This window comes from Phacochoerus africanus, chromosome 15, assembly GCF_016906955.1.
Source record: "Phacochoerus africanus isolate WHEZ1 chromosome 15, ROS_Pafr_v1, whole genome shotgun sequence".
NCBI classification, from domain to species: Eukaryota; Metazoa; Chordata; class Mammalia; order Artiodactyla; family Suidae; genus Phacochoerus; species Phacochoerus africanus.
Window position 1 is genome coordinate 52,465,122 of NC_062558.1, and position 13,266 is coordinate 52,478,387.

A 13,266-nucleotide genomic window follows, 5' to 3' on the forward strand; every position below is an offset into this window, starting at 1 on the left:
ATAAAAAACAAGATAATTGGCCAAAGGAAAACAAAGACCCAGAAGAACTGACCCATATAAGTGGTTTAAATCACCCCTCTGGTCTCCTCACTCAGGGGGACACCCACACCCATGCTCCTTTGGGTGTGTATTACTACTTTGCTTCTGCTTTTGATGTGTGTTCTCCCGCATGTTGTACTATGTTTCTAACAATGAATTTTATACCTGTTTAAATGGTCTTTGCCTCCTTGAAACATTATTGCTTTCAACAGGGGACAAGAATCAGGGCAATTCTGCTTTTAGCCTCTAGCTGGTCTAGTGGCTAAGATTCCTGGTTTTCATCCAGGCTCCCCAGGTTCAGTTCCTGACCAGAAAATTAAGATCTTGTTCCGAGCCATCACTCAGTACTGTCTCTTTGGGTGTTTGTTTGTTTTGTCTTTTAAGAGCCACACCTGTGGCATATGGAGGTTCCCAGGCTAGGGGTCTAATCTGAGCTGTTGTTGCCAGCCTATGCCAGAGCCACAGCAACATGGGATCCAAGTCACGTCTGCGAGTACTGTCTCTTTGAAATCACAAGCACAGAAAAGAAGGGCACAATACAACAACTTGTGAGAAGAAAAAGACAATTCAAAGAATGTGGGAAGTACAATGACAGCCCCACAGCATCCAAGATAGACCTCATTATACATAATATGAAAAGAAAACAAAGTACAGACTTACATTAAAAATGGTGTGTTTTCCAAAATAAATGGTGTGTTTCTAAAAAAATTGGAGCAACTTAGATGATACAAGACACAGCTGTGTTTGAAAGGAATGATTTGGATGAAAAATACTACCATGCTAACATTTCAGTTCAGTTTAGGCTCTAGACAGCTCAAAAAATTTTATAAAAAACACACCTAAGTTACCAACTTCAGTGTTCTTTTGCCACCCAGGTTTATGAAAGTCAGAACTAGGTATTAAGATGAAGATAATAAGTCTATTTAAAATTGGGAATGTGACTCATTAAATCAATTAGGTTAGAATAATGCTGGTGTGAGTGTGTTTCTGTGTTGTTCATGTATTTCTGGCAGATTGGCTACTGGCTCTACATAAGGAAAACCATTATTTTAATGAGAAGTAATGCCTTATTTTTAAAAGATTTTTAAAATTATAGTTTATTTACAATGTTCTGTCAATTTCTGCTGTACAGCAAAGAGACCCAGTAATATATATATATATATATATATATATATATATATATACATTCTTTTTATAATACATATTTTTAATATATTAATTATATATATTCAGTTATATATACATATATATATATACACACACACATTCTCACATTATCTTCCATCATATTCCTTCACAAGTGAATGGATATAGTTCCCTGTGCTATACAGGAGGACCTCACTGCTTATCCATTCCAAATACAATCATTTGCATCTACTAATCCCAAACTCCCAGTCTATCCCACTCCCTTCCCCCACCCTTGGCAACCACAAGTCTGTTATCCATGTCCATGAGTTTATTTTTTGCAGGTAGTTTCATTTGTGCCATATATTAGGTTCCAGATATAAGTGCTATCATACAGTATGCCTTTCTCTTTATGCCTTAGAGAAGTAACAATTTATAGAAGCACAGGATTCTTCCCAAATAGCAGTTGGTTCTACACCCTTGAATGCAGCTGGCTCCCATTTGAGAAGTTGCTTGAGTAGGAGTTGCTTCAGTAGGAGTCTTCCAACATGGGTCCAGTCTTTTCAGAAGGAGGACCTCCCCTGAAGTATCTGTGAAAGCATAAACCCCTAATCTGGTCCAGGATCTACATATTCATTATGGCTCCAAAAGCCAAATAGCCACTTTAAAAAAAATTATATTGGCATATAGTTGACTTACAATGTATTATCAAAGAGCCATTCTGGTTGCTACATTGTTTTAGTTTTTTGTTTGATTTTCTGCCTACTCTAAAGATGGTCATCAGGCAGTATTCATGGGACCAGAAGCTTTCTGTAGGTCTCAGGGGAATGCCTTGAAGAAATCCAGATCCTGATCCCTTGTCCTGAGGTGCCAGAGATCAGAGAGCAATGGGAACATCTTGTTGGATCAGGAGTCTTTTTTTGAGAAGGTAGAAGTTTTTGTCTATAAAAATCTCTTGAAACTTCAGATTAGGTGGATATTCCTGCCAAAGCACTGGCTTCTGGACCCCCACCAGCTCCTAAGTGGACAACCCAGGGGGTAGGTTGCTTGTGAGAACAGAGACTTTGACAGGCATGACATCCAGGGTATCCTGAGAGCACACAGGTACATTTTTGCATAGGCTATCAGATGACTGTGGACTCCAAGGCCCATTCCCGGCTTCTCTGCAGCAAATGGCACTGGACCCAAATGGGGGTAAACCACAGCTCTTAGCTTCTCTACATCTGAAGTCCTGTCAACAAATGACCTGAGTGTTTCCGGGCACCCAGTCTTCCTCGCTCCATACTGAAAGATGCAATCCTTTCCAGAAGGAGTCCCCTTCCAAACATCAAGCCCCATTCTTCCTGAGTCTACTGTGTTCAAATTATTTTTCCAGAAGCCCTGTTTCACCATGTGTGGCCACTGAATCAGTCTTCCTTTCTGTCTAATGAAAACAGAGGTTTAAACAAAACAAAACAAAACAAAACAAAAAAAAAAGAAGAAGAGTTCCTATCATGGTTCAGTGGAAATGAATCTGACTAGCATCCATGAGGACACAGGTTCGATCCCTGGCCTCTCTCAGTGGGTTAAGGATCCGGTGTTGCCATGAGCTGTGGTGTAGGCCTCAGACATGGCTCGGATCCCACATTGCTGTGGCTGTGGCATAGGCCAGCGGCTACAGCTCTGCTTTGACCCTTAGCCTGGGAACCTCCATATGCTATGAGTGCAGCCCTAAAAAGACAAAAAAACAAAAACAAAAAACCAAAAAACAAAGGTAGATCTGTACATAAATATAGAGAAGAAAAACTCGGAGCCTAGGAAAGGAGAAATTTTGAGGGATTTTAGCACAGAGATACACCCTATAGACATAGAGACCTGGATGCAGATTTAGATAGAAACCTAGAGGTATTTGTGTGTATACATTGAAATGGCAACTATGATTTCTTTTCTTTTCTTTTTTTTTCTTTAGGACCACACCCACAGCATATGGAAGTCCCCAGGAGGGGTTGAATCAGAGATATAGCTGGTGGCCTACGCCACAGCCACAGCAACACAGGATCAAAGCTGTGTCTGTAACTTAACACTGAAGCTCACAGCAAAGCCAGATCCTTAACCCACTGAGCGAGGCCAGGGATCGAAGCCACATCCTCATGGATACTAGTAGGGTTTGTCACCACCGAATCACAAAGGGAACTCCTCAGATTTCTTTCATTACTGACTGACAAGTTGTAAACAGGGCATGAATTCAGTGAGCATAGAATCTCTTATCTCAGTGTACTAAGCAAATACTTTGGGAAGATTTTTTTAAAAAAGCAGTAGTTCTGCCTCTCCTACCCATCTTATTGTGGCTCCTTCTTTATGTCTTTAGTTGTCGAAGATCTTTTCTGGTTGGTTCCACTCTTTTTCATCTGTGGTTGTTCTGCAGAGAGTTGTGATTCCGGTGAACTTGTGAGAGGAGGTGCACTCAGGACAAGGTGAGTCTATGACAAAGGAGGCAAGAATATACAATGGAGAAAAGACAGTCTCTTCAATAAGTGGTGCTGGGAGATTGGACAGCTGCACATTAGAGAATGAAATTAGAGTACGATCTAATACTATACACAAAAATATACTCAAAATGGATTAAAAACCTAAATGTAAGACTGGATACTATAAAACTCCTGGAGGAAAACATAGGCTGAACACTCTTTGATATAAATTGCAGTAATTTTTTTTGGCTCCATCTCCTAGAGTAATGGAAATAAAAGCAATAATAAACAAATAGGACTTAATTAAACTTGAAAGAATTTCCATAGCAAAGTAAATCATAAACAAAAAGACAACCTATAGACTGGGAGGATATTTGGAAATGATGCAATTGACAAGGGACTGACTTACAATATATACAAACAGCTCATACAACTCAATACGGTAAAAAAAAAAAAAACCCAATCAAAAATGTTCAGAGGAGGAGTTCCTGTCTTGGCTCAGTGGGTAACAAACCCAACTAGTATCCATGAGGATGCCGGTTCAATCCCTGGCCCTGCTCAGTGGGTTAAGGATCTGGTGTTGCCGTGAGCTGTGGTGTAGGTCACAGATGTGGCTCAGATCCCAAGTTGCTATGGCTGTGGTATAGGCCGGCAGCTGTAGCTTCAATTCAACCCCTAACCTGGGAACTTCCATATGCTGCAAGTTTGGACTGAAAAAGAAAAAGAAAAGAGAAAAAAAAAAAAGTTAAAAAAAACCTAGGTAGAGGAGTTCCCGTTGTGGCTCAGTGGTTTACAAATCTGACTAGGAACCATGAGGTTGCGGGTTTGATCCCTGGCCTCACTCAGTGGGTTGGGGATCTGGCATTGCTGAGAGCTGTGGTGTGGGTTGCAAACGTGGCTTGGATCCCGCATTGCTGTGGCTGTGGTGTAGGCTGGCAGCTACAGCTCCAATTCGACCCCTAGCCTGGGAACCTCCACATGCCATGGGAGTGGCCTTAGAAATGGCAAAAAGACACACACACAAAAACAAAACCTAGGTAGACACTCCTTCAAAGAGGATATCCAGATGGCCAACAGGCATGTGAAAAGATGCTCCACTTTGCTAATCATTAGAGAAATGCAAATCTCTAAAAGAACACTGAGGTATCACTTCACACCAGTTGGAATGGCCATTATCCAAAGGTCTACAAATAATAAAGCTGGAGAGGCTGTGGAAAAAAGGGAACCCTCCTATACTGTTGGTGGGGATGTAAATTGGTGTAGCCACTATAGAGTACTTTATGGAGGTTCCTTAAAAAACTAAAAATAGTTACTATATGATCCAGCAATCACACTCCTAGGCATATATCCAGAGAAAACTATAATTTGAAAGACACATACACCCCACTGTTCATTGCAGCACTATTCACAATAGCTAAGACACAGAAGCAGCCTAAATGTCCATCCAGAGATGAATGGATAAAGATGTGGTACATATATACAATGGAATACTACTCAGCCATAAAAACAATGAAATAATGCCATTTGCAGCAACATGGAAGGACTTAGAATTTATCATAGTAAGTGAAGTAAATCAGACAGAAATATCATATGATATCACTTATATGTTGAATCTAAAATATGGCACAAATGAACTTACTTATGAAACAGAAATAGACTCACAGGCATAGAAAACAAACTTAGGGTTACCAAGGTAAAAGTGGGGAGAGATAAATTAGGAGTTTAGATTAACAGATCCAACTACTATGTATAAAATAGATAAATAACAAGGATTTACTGCATAACACAGGGAACTATATTCAGTATCTTATGATAACCTACAATGGAAAAGAAACTGAAAAAGAATTTATATATATATATAACATATATGTATCAATTCTTTTTCAGATTCTTTTCACTTTGCTGTATGCCTGAAACTGACATAACTTTGTAAGTCAACTATACTTCAAATTTAAAAAAATGTAGCAGTGGAAGAAATTACCTGCCTCTGCTTTAAGCTTCCATATGTATTTTGTCAGTTACTTTGTTTGTACATTGCTTTAGTTGTAACTTTACTTATATTTTGAGATGTATGTGTGTTTGTTATACGTGGCAGTAAACATACAATGCTAGTGAAAGAAAGATGGGGGAAGGAGGAGTTCCCACTGAGGCTCAGCAGAAACAAATCCAACTAGTATCCATGAGGATGTGGGTTTGATCCCTGGCCTCGCTTAGTGGGTCGGGGATCCAATGTTGCTGTGAGCTGTGGTGTAGGTGGAAGGTGTGCCTCAGATCCTGAATTGCTGTGGTTGTGGAGTAGGCAGGCAGGCAGCCATAGCTCTGATTTGACCCCTAGCCTGGGAACTTACATATGCTGTGGGTACAGTCCTAAAAAGCAAAAAAAAAAAAAAAAAGAAAAGAAAAGGGGGGGGGGGACAGGAGGAGGGTAGACAGGGAGAGATTATTTGCCTATATAGTATACTCAGCACATTTGTTAATATGAACTCTGCAGATTATAATCTGGTAACAAAAGTTGTTTGGATAATTCTGTACTTGGGCTCAATGTATATACCCTAGAGGAACACTTCCGCATCCAGAATCCAGGTTAATATTGTTCTTTGGGAGAATGGTCTAGTGGTTCTTAAAGTGTATGTTTGTAGATAGAAGCTAAATACTACTTGGGCATCCTAACCACATTCCCACATTGTCACAGGCAAAGGAAGCACCGCAACAGTCTGAAGAATTGCAGGCAAGATGGTAGAGAGTACAAATGCATCAAACCACTGCCAAAAAGTTGCACTGAGTTCAAAGATATATTTGTTGGATCAATGGAATGTCATATACTTGAAAATTCAAGGTGTCCTTTTCTTTCTTTCTTTCTTTTTTGTCTTTCCAGGGCCACACCCATGGCATATGGAGGTTCCCAGGCTAGGGGTCTAATCAGAGCTGTAGCTGCCGGCCTACACCACAGCCACAGCAACACAGGATCTGAGCCACATCTGTGACCTACACCACAGCTCACGGCAACACTGGATCCTTAACCCACTGAGTGAGGCCAGGGATCGAATCCACAACCTCATGGTTCCTAGTCAGATTCGTTAACCACTGCACCGCGACGGGAACTCCCTCAAGGTGTCCTTTTCAAAGGAAAGGAGGAGTTCCTGTTGAAGGCACACCACCAAGAACCTTAGAGCATAGACTTTTTTCAAAATCCGCAGAGAAAAATTATAGGTACACATACAGACCCATACATACAAATGTGCTAAAATCACAGAAAGAGCAAGAGTCCAACCTCTTCCTGAGTGATGAGTTGAAGTTGCTATTGTATGTTTCCCTGCCACTTTTTTATGTTACAAATGCTGCAGGGGAAAATTACATGCCAAGTCTCCACTCTATTAAGGGCTGCAGCTTTGAAGCAATCATTGCTAGCTGGAAGCTTAAGTCACTTCCAGTTGCCAGGTCTGACAGTCACAGCTATGAAAAAAAACTCACACTCCTGGACCCACTCCTCTTCTTATCACCAAGCTCACTTCAGATATGCCATCAGATACACCACTGATCTTGCCAGAAAGGGAACGTGTGTTAATGAGTCCTTTTTTTTTTTTTTTTAGGGCCGCACCCATGGCATATGGAAGTTCCCGGGCTAGGGGTCAATCAGAGCTGCAGCTGCTGGCCTACACCACAGCCACAGCAACATGGGATCAGAGCCCCATGCCTATGACCTACACCATTGCTCACCGCAACAACTTAAGCTTAGCCTACTAAAAGAGGCCAGGGATCAAACTCACGTCCTCATGAATACCAGTCAGATTTGTTACTGCTAAGCCACAAGGGGAACTCCTGAATGATTCCTTTTTCATCTAACTTCCATGACTTGTTCCAGTTCCTGTTTGGGGACGGTGCAGATGGAGGAAGAGCTGGGTCATGCTTGTCACTGTAATTCTAGAATTCCTTAAGGCTTTGGGGCCCATGCTTCCTGGGCAACACTCACTGAGGCAATAAAGTACGGCCAACAGGACAGCTGTTTGGGCTTCCAAGTGAAGGATGGTCTTCATGACTAGGCGTTACTCCCAAACACCATGCACGTTCCCCTTTTTATCACGATGGCCCAACATCTCAGGAAAGAGGTCTGAAAGTGGCTCGGGAGATGGCTTCCTTCCTCCTTCTAAGTCTGAGGCCCTGGTGAGCCTGGTGGCATGTTGAGGAGAGCTTGAGCTTCTTCGTCATGGGCCCCCTCTGCTCTGCTCTGGCTGCAGAGCTCTTTGGTTTGGAAACCACACCTAGGGAAGAAGAAGAGAGGTGTGCACATTAGAAGCAAGATATTCTAGATTGATTTGCCCCAGACCCCCACCCCTTATCTGGCCCAGAGAAGGCAATTTTGGTTAGGCTTCATCTCAGGGGGGAGTTTAATCTAAACCAGCAACCTGTTCCTGGAAATGAGAAGCATGTCAGGGCAACACTGGACACCTGGCTTCCAGTACCTCCCTAATTGCCTAGAAAGCCAGATCCTTCACGAGCTTTCCAGCACCTCCACTGCCCTCTCCTCTTCTGGAAATAGATGCCTTCAGGCCAGCCACTTTAGGAGTCCCATGAGAAAGAATGAGAAATTCATCTCCACTTCCTTATGCACTAGTCCCATGAGAAAGAATGAGAAATTCATCTCCACTTCCTTATGCACTAGACCTCAGCCACACAGGCATTGCTCCAAACTTTTCTCCTGTTTGCCAATGCCTGGGATCCAAAAGAAAAATCATCTTTTCTAGATCCCATGTGTTCCCTGGGTCAAACATGAGATGAAATACATCTCCATTTCCACTATATGCATCCACCAGCCCATCTCTTATGGACAGAGGTCCAGGCCTAGGCAGGGACAAGTCCAGATGAAAATCACCTGGGTCTGTATTTGGACCCTAACTTTCTAGTCTGGATCAAGAAAGGGGCTCTTCTGACCAGGTTGAGGTTCCTCCCAATCCATGTGAACAGATGTAAGAACACAGGGCCTTACGAGCCACTTGAAGCAGAGCCAGAGGTTCTTGAGTGAAATGTGAGTCTTTCAGAAACTCAGTCTCTATACACCTATGGACCTGCTTCATGATCCCTATATTCAAACACACGATGTCAATAACATATGAAGAACAACAGTTCTCATCCAGGGGCAACAGTCCCTCTTCCCAACTGTGGATAAGTCAGACGACCCTAAATCATTAAGCTATCTCTCCAAGAGGAGAGGGAGGTTGTATGGGTTGAGGGCAGACTGTACAGGTCCAAGGACCTTGAGGCGCAAGATGCAATGCAGACAAAAATCCTGCCACACAGAGTTCAGCTCCCCCACTTTTATAACAGAGACATTTCTCTGCCAATATGACCACACTGCTTAAGCTTGAAGAGCACTGACAGTGTTTTCTTTAAACAGAGAGTGATGCTCACTTATCCCACTTCTGTCCTGCCACTCTCTCTACTCTAGTGTGTACTGCTGCCAACTTGATTTAGAAAATCTTACTCTGGAAGGACCCTCACTTGCAATGCCAGGCCTTTCCAACCTATATCTTTGCCCTCAATCAGCAAGATAACTCCCCTAATGCCTATGTGTATCCAGCACCATCTCAGGGGTTGATACCCCTTTCATTAGACAGGACAAGTCATGTTCCACCCACTGACAACTTGATTAGAGATTCTTCAATTCCTGTCTGACAAGTCAATTCTCCTCTGGTTGCAATGCTAGGAAATTGGTTCCTCTTGAAGGCTTGTACAAAGGCACTTGTTTGAGATGGAGAGATGAATATCTGCTTTTTCCTGGTCTCATTTTGGAAACATTCTAAAGAAGAACAAATAATACAGAGAGGAAACATTAGGTCAACTGCACATGCAATGTAGATACAGTGTGTGTCATGCATGAAATGTAATAGCATTTATATGCAATTTCTTACACATTCATATGTATATATACACACCTATGTTTTTTTCCTTACCAATTTTCTCCCCACTGAGTGCTTTAAAAGTACTTAACCACCAATCCTATCTGGGGAGCCCAAGAATAAAATTGCTGAGGTGATGGAAGAAGGGAACTCTGAAGGCAGTTTTTTGTTTTTGTTTTGTTTTTTCTATTTTTGTCTTTTTCAGGGCTGAACCCACGGTATATGGAGGTTCCCAGGCTAGGGGTCCAATTGGAGCTGTAGCTGCCGGCCTATGCCACAGCCACAACAATGCCAGATCTGAGCCATGTCTGCAACCTACACCACAGCTCATGGCAATGCCGGATCCTTAACCCACCAAGCAAGGCCAGGCATCGAACCTGCAACCTCGTGGTTCCTAGTCAGATTCATTAACCACTGAGCCACGATGGGAACTTCATGAAGGCAGCTTTGTGACCAGATGATTCAAAGCCTTCTGGGCCATGCATCAACCCGCCCTACAACCAGGTGCACAATGCTTACATCTGGAGCACCACTGGGGCAAGAACCAGGTATCACTAATTCCCTCCTAAGCATCTGTTGCCACAAATTTATCCTTCACATTCAGAGAGGATTCTGTCTCCAGAAGATCCTCTGAGGAAATGCTGGGTACTTACTTTAGTATATGAACTGGATTTTGGCACATGCCATCAGCCTCTACATGGATTAAATCATGAGCCACTGTAGCTGCAAACCTGCAACACACCCTGAGTGGAGCTCAGGGTGGAAATCAGGAGTGAGGCACTCTGTGCTCTGGGAAAACTGTAAGTACAGGTATTCAGATAGTCATATATTTTTAGGAGATTTTATGTGCCCAATTCCTGCATCTCCTCTTATCTAGAAAAACACTAAAATCCTTCCTGGTGACATCTGTTCCTCGTGACTAGCAGTAACCTTCACAAGACCAGTAGAAAACTTTTTTTTAAAATTGTTATTTCCCGAATACATTTTTTTCCCTACTGCACAACATGGTGACCCAGTTACACATACATGTACACATTCTATTTTCTCACATTATCATGCTCCATCATAAGTGACTAAACATAGTTCCCAGTGCTACAGAGCAGGATCTCATTGCTAATCCATTCCAAAGGCAATAGTCTGCATCTACTAACCCCAAGCTCCTAGTCCATCCCCCTTGGCAACCACAAGTCTATTCTCCAAGTCCATGATTTTCTTTTCTGTGAAAAGCTTCATTTGTGCCGTATATTAGATTCCAGATAGAAGTGATATCATAGGGTATTTGTCTTTCTCTGACTTACTTCACTCAGTACAAGAGTCTCTAGTTCCATCCATGTTGCTGCAAATGGCATTATGTCATTCTTTTTTTACAGCTGAGTAGTATTCCATTGTGTATCTATACCACATCTTCCAAATCCAATCATCTGTTGATGGACATTTGCGTTGTTTCCATGTCTTGGCTATTGTGAATAGTGCTGCAATGAACATGCGGGTGCATGCGTCTTTTTTAAGGAAAGTTTCATTTGGATATATGCCCAAGAGTGGGGTTGCTCAGTCATGTGGTAGTTCTATGTATAGTTTTCTGAGGTACCTCCATACTGTTCTCCGTAGTGCTTGTACCAGCTTACATTCCCACCAACAGTGCAGGAGGGTTCCCTTTCTCTTCCTTGATAATACATTTGACCCATTGGTTTTTTTAAGTAGCATGTTGTTTAGTCTCCATGTAGTAAGTTTTTTCTCATTTCTCTTTCTGTGGTTGGTTTCTAGTTTCATGCAATTGTGGTCAGAGAAGATACTTGAAATTATTTTTATACTTTTAAATTTGTTGAGGTTAGCTTTGTGCCCCAGTATGTGATCAATTCTTGAGAATGTTCCATGTGCACTTGAGAAGAATGTATATTCTGATTTTTTTAGGATGTAATGTCCTGAAAATGTTGATTAAATCTAACTTTTCTATTGTGTCCTTTAGGATCTCTGTTGCCTTACTGATTTTCTGTCTGTAGGATCTGTCCATTGATGTGAGTGGGATGTTAAAGTCTCCTACTGTGATTGTATTCCAATCAATTTCTCCTTTTATGTCTGTTAGTATTTGTTGGAGGAATCTGGGTGCTACTATATTAGGGGCACATATATTGACGATTGTAATATCCTCTTCTTGAATTGATCCTTTAACCATTAGTGTCCGTCTTTGTCTTTCTTTATGGCCTTCATTTTAAAGTCTATTTTGTCTGATATGAGTATTGAAACTCCTTCTTTCCTGTCTTGTCCACTCTTTTGCCATCCTCTTTCAATCTATATGTGTCCTTTGCTCTAAGGTGAGTTTCTTGTAGACAGCAGATTGAAGGTTTTTGCTTTTTTATCCAACCTGCCACTCTGTGTCTTCTGATTGGAGCATTCAGTCCACTGACATTTAAAGTGATTATTGATAGATAGGCATTTATTGCCATTTTAAACCTCATTTTCCAGTTGATTCTATGTTTCTCTTCTCATCTTTTCTTTGGTGGGGGGGTTGGGTGGTTTCCATTTGTTTTATGCTTGAGTACTTTTCTGTTTTTGTGAATGTAATGTTCGGTTTTGATTTGTGGTTGCCCTGTTTTTTTTTTTTTGTCTTTTGTCTTTTTTTTTTGTTGTTGTTGTTGCTATTTCTTGGGCCGCTCCTGCGGCATATGGAAGTTTCCAGGCTAGGAGGTTCCCAGGCTAGGGGTCGAATCGGAGCTGTAGCCACCGGCCTATGCCAGAGCCACAGCAACGCGGGATCCGAGCCGCGTCTGCACGGCAATGCCGGATCGTTAACCCACTGAGCAAGGGCAGGGACCGAACCCGCAACCTCATGGTTCCTAGTCGGATTCGTTAACCACTGCGCCATGACGGGAACTCCGGTTGCCCTGTTTTTTAAGCACATTAAGCCCTTCCTATATCTGCTTGCTTTTGCCTGATAAGTCGTATAGGTTCAAACACATCATTAAAATAAAAAAAAAGAATCTATATTTTCTTACTTTCCTTCCCCACATGGTATGATTTTGATGTCTTTTTTTTTTAACATCTTCATGTTTAGATCTGTATGCTGGCTTATTTAAGTGACTGCTTTCCAACTGTGGCTTCCTCCATCATAATTCTTCTTTTTCTCTCTTTTTTTTTTGTTTTGATTTAGAGAAACCCTTTCAGTATTTCTTTTAGAATGGGTTTAGTATTGCTGTACTCTTTTAGCTTTTGTTGGAGAAATTCTTTATTTCCCCTTCTATTTTATTTATTATTTATTTTGCTTTTGAGGGCTGCACCTGTGGCATATGGAGGTTCCCAGGCTAGGGGTCTAATCAGAGCTGTCACCCCTGGCCTATGCCACAGTCCCAGCAATGCCAGATCTGAGCCGCATCTGCAACCTACACCACAGCTCATGGCAATGCCAGATCCTTAACCCACTGAGCAAGGTCAGGCATTGAACCCGCAACCTCATGGTTCCTAGTTGGATTTGTTTCTGTTGTGCTATGATGGGAACTCCCCCCCTTCCATTTTAAATGATACTCTTGCTGGATAGAGTATTCTAGGTTGCACATTTTTTCCTTTCAGAACTTTTAAATATATCTTCCCACTCCTTTTTGGCCTGTAGTGTTTCTGTAGAGAAATCAGCTGATAGCCTTATAATTAAATGCTTATAATTAAATGCTTTGCTTTTCTCTTGCTGCCTTTAGAATCCTGTCTTTTGCCATTTTTATTATAATATGTCTTGGTGTGGACCTGTTTGGGGCCCTCTGTGCTTCCTGTAT

The 13,266-nt window shown here is 41.8% G+C and overlaps 1 long non-coding RNA gene across 1 annotated transcript in view; it reads right to left on the bottom strand.

The window, feature by feature from the left end:
• Window positions 1-1,517: 1,517 nt before the first annotated feature.
• Window positions 1,518-13,266, bottom strand: part of LOC125116069 (uncharacterized) — a 53,951-nt gene continuing 42,202 nt past the window's right edge. Inside the window, exons 2-4 of the long non-coding RNA XR_007132246.1 lie at window positions 7,582-7,870; window positions 3,478-3,623; window positions 1,518-2,587 (exon numbers count right to left, since the gene is read on the bottom strand). This is a non-coding gene — a long non-coding RNA (uncharacterized LOC125116069). The remainder of the gene's footprint in view (window positions 2,588-3,477; window positions 3,624-7,581; window positions 7,871-13,266) is intronic.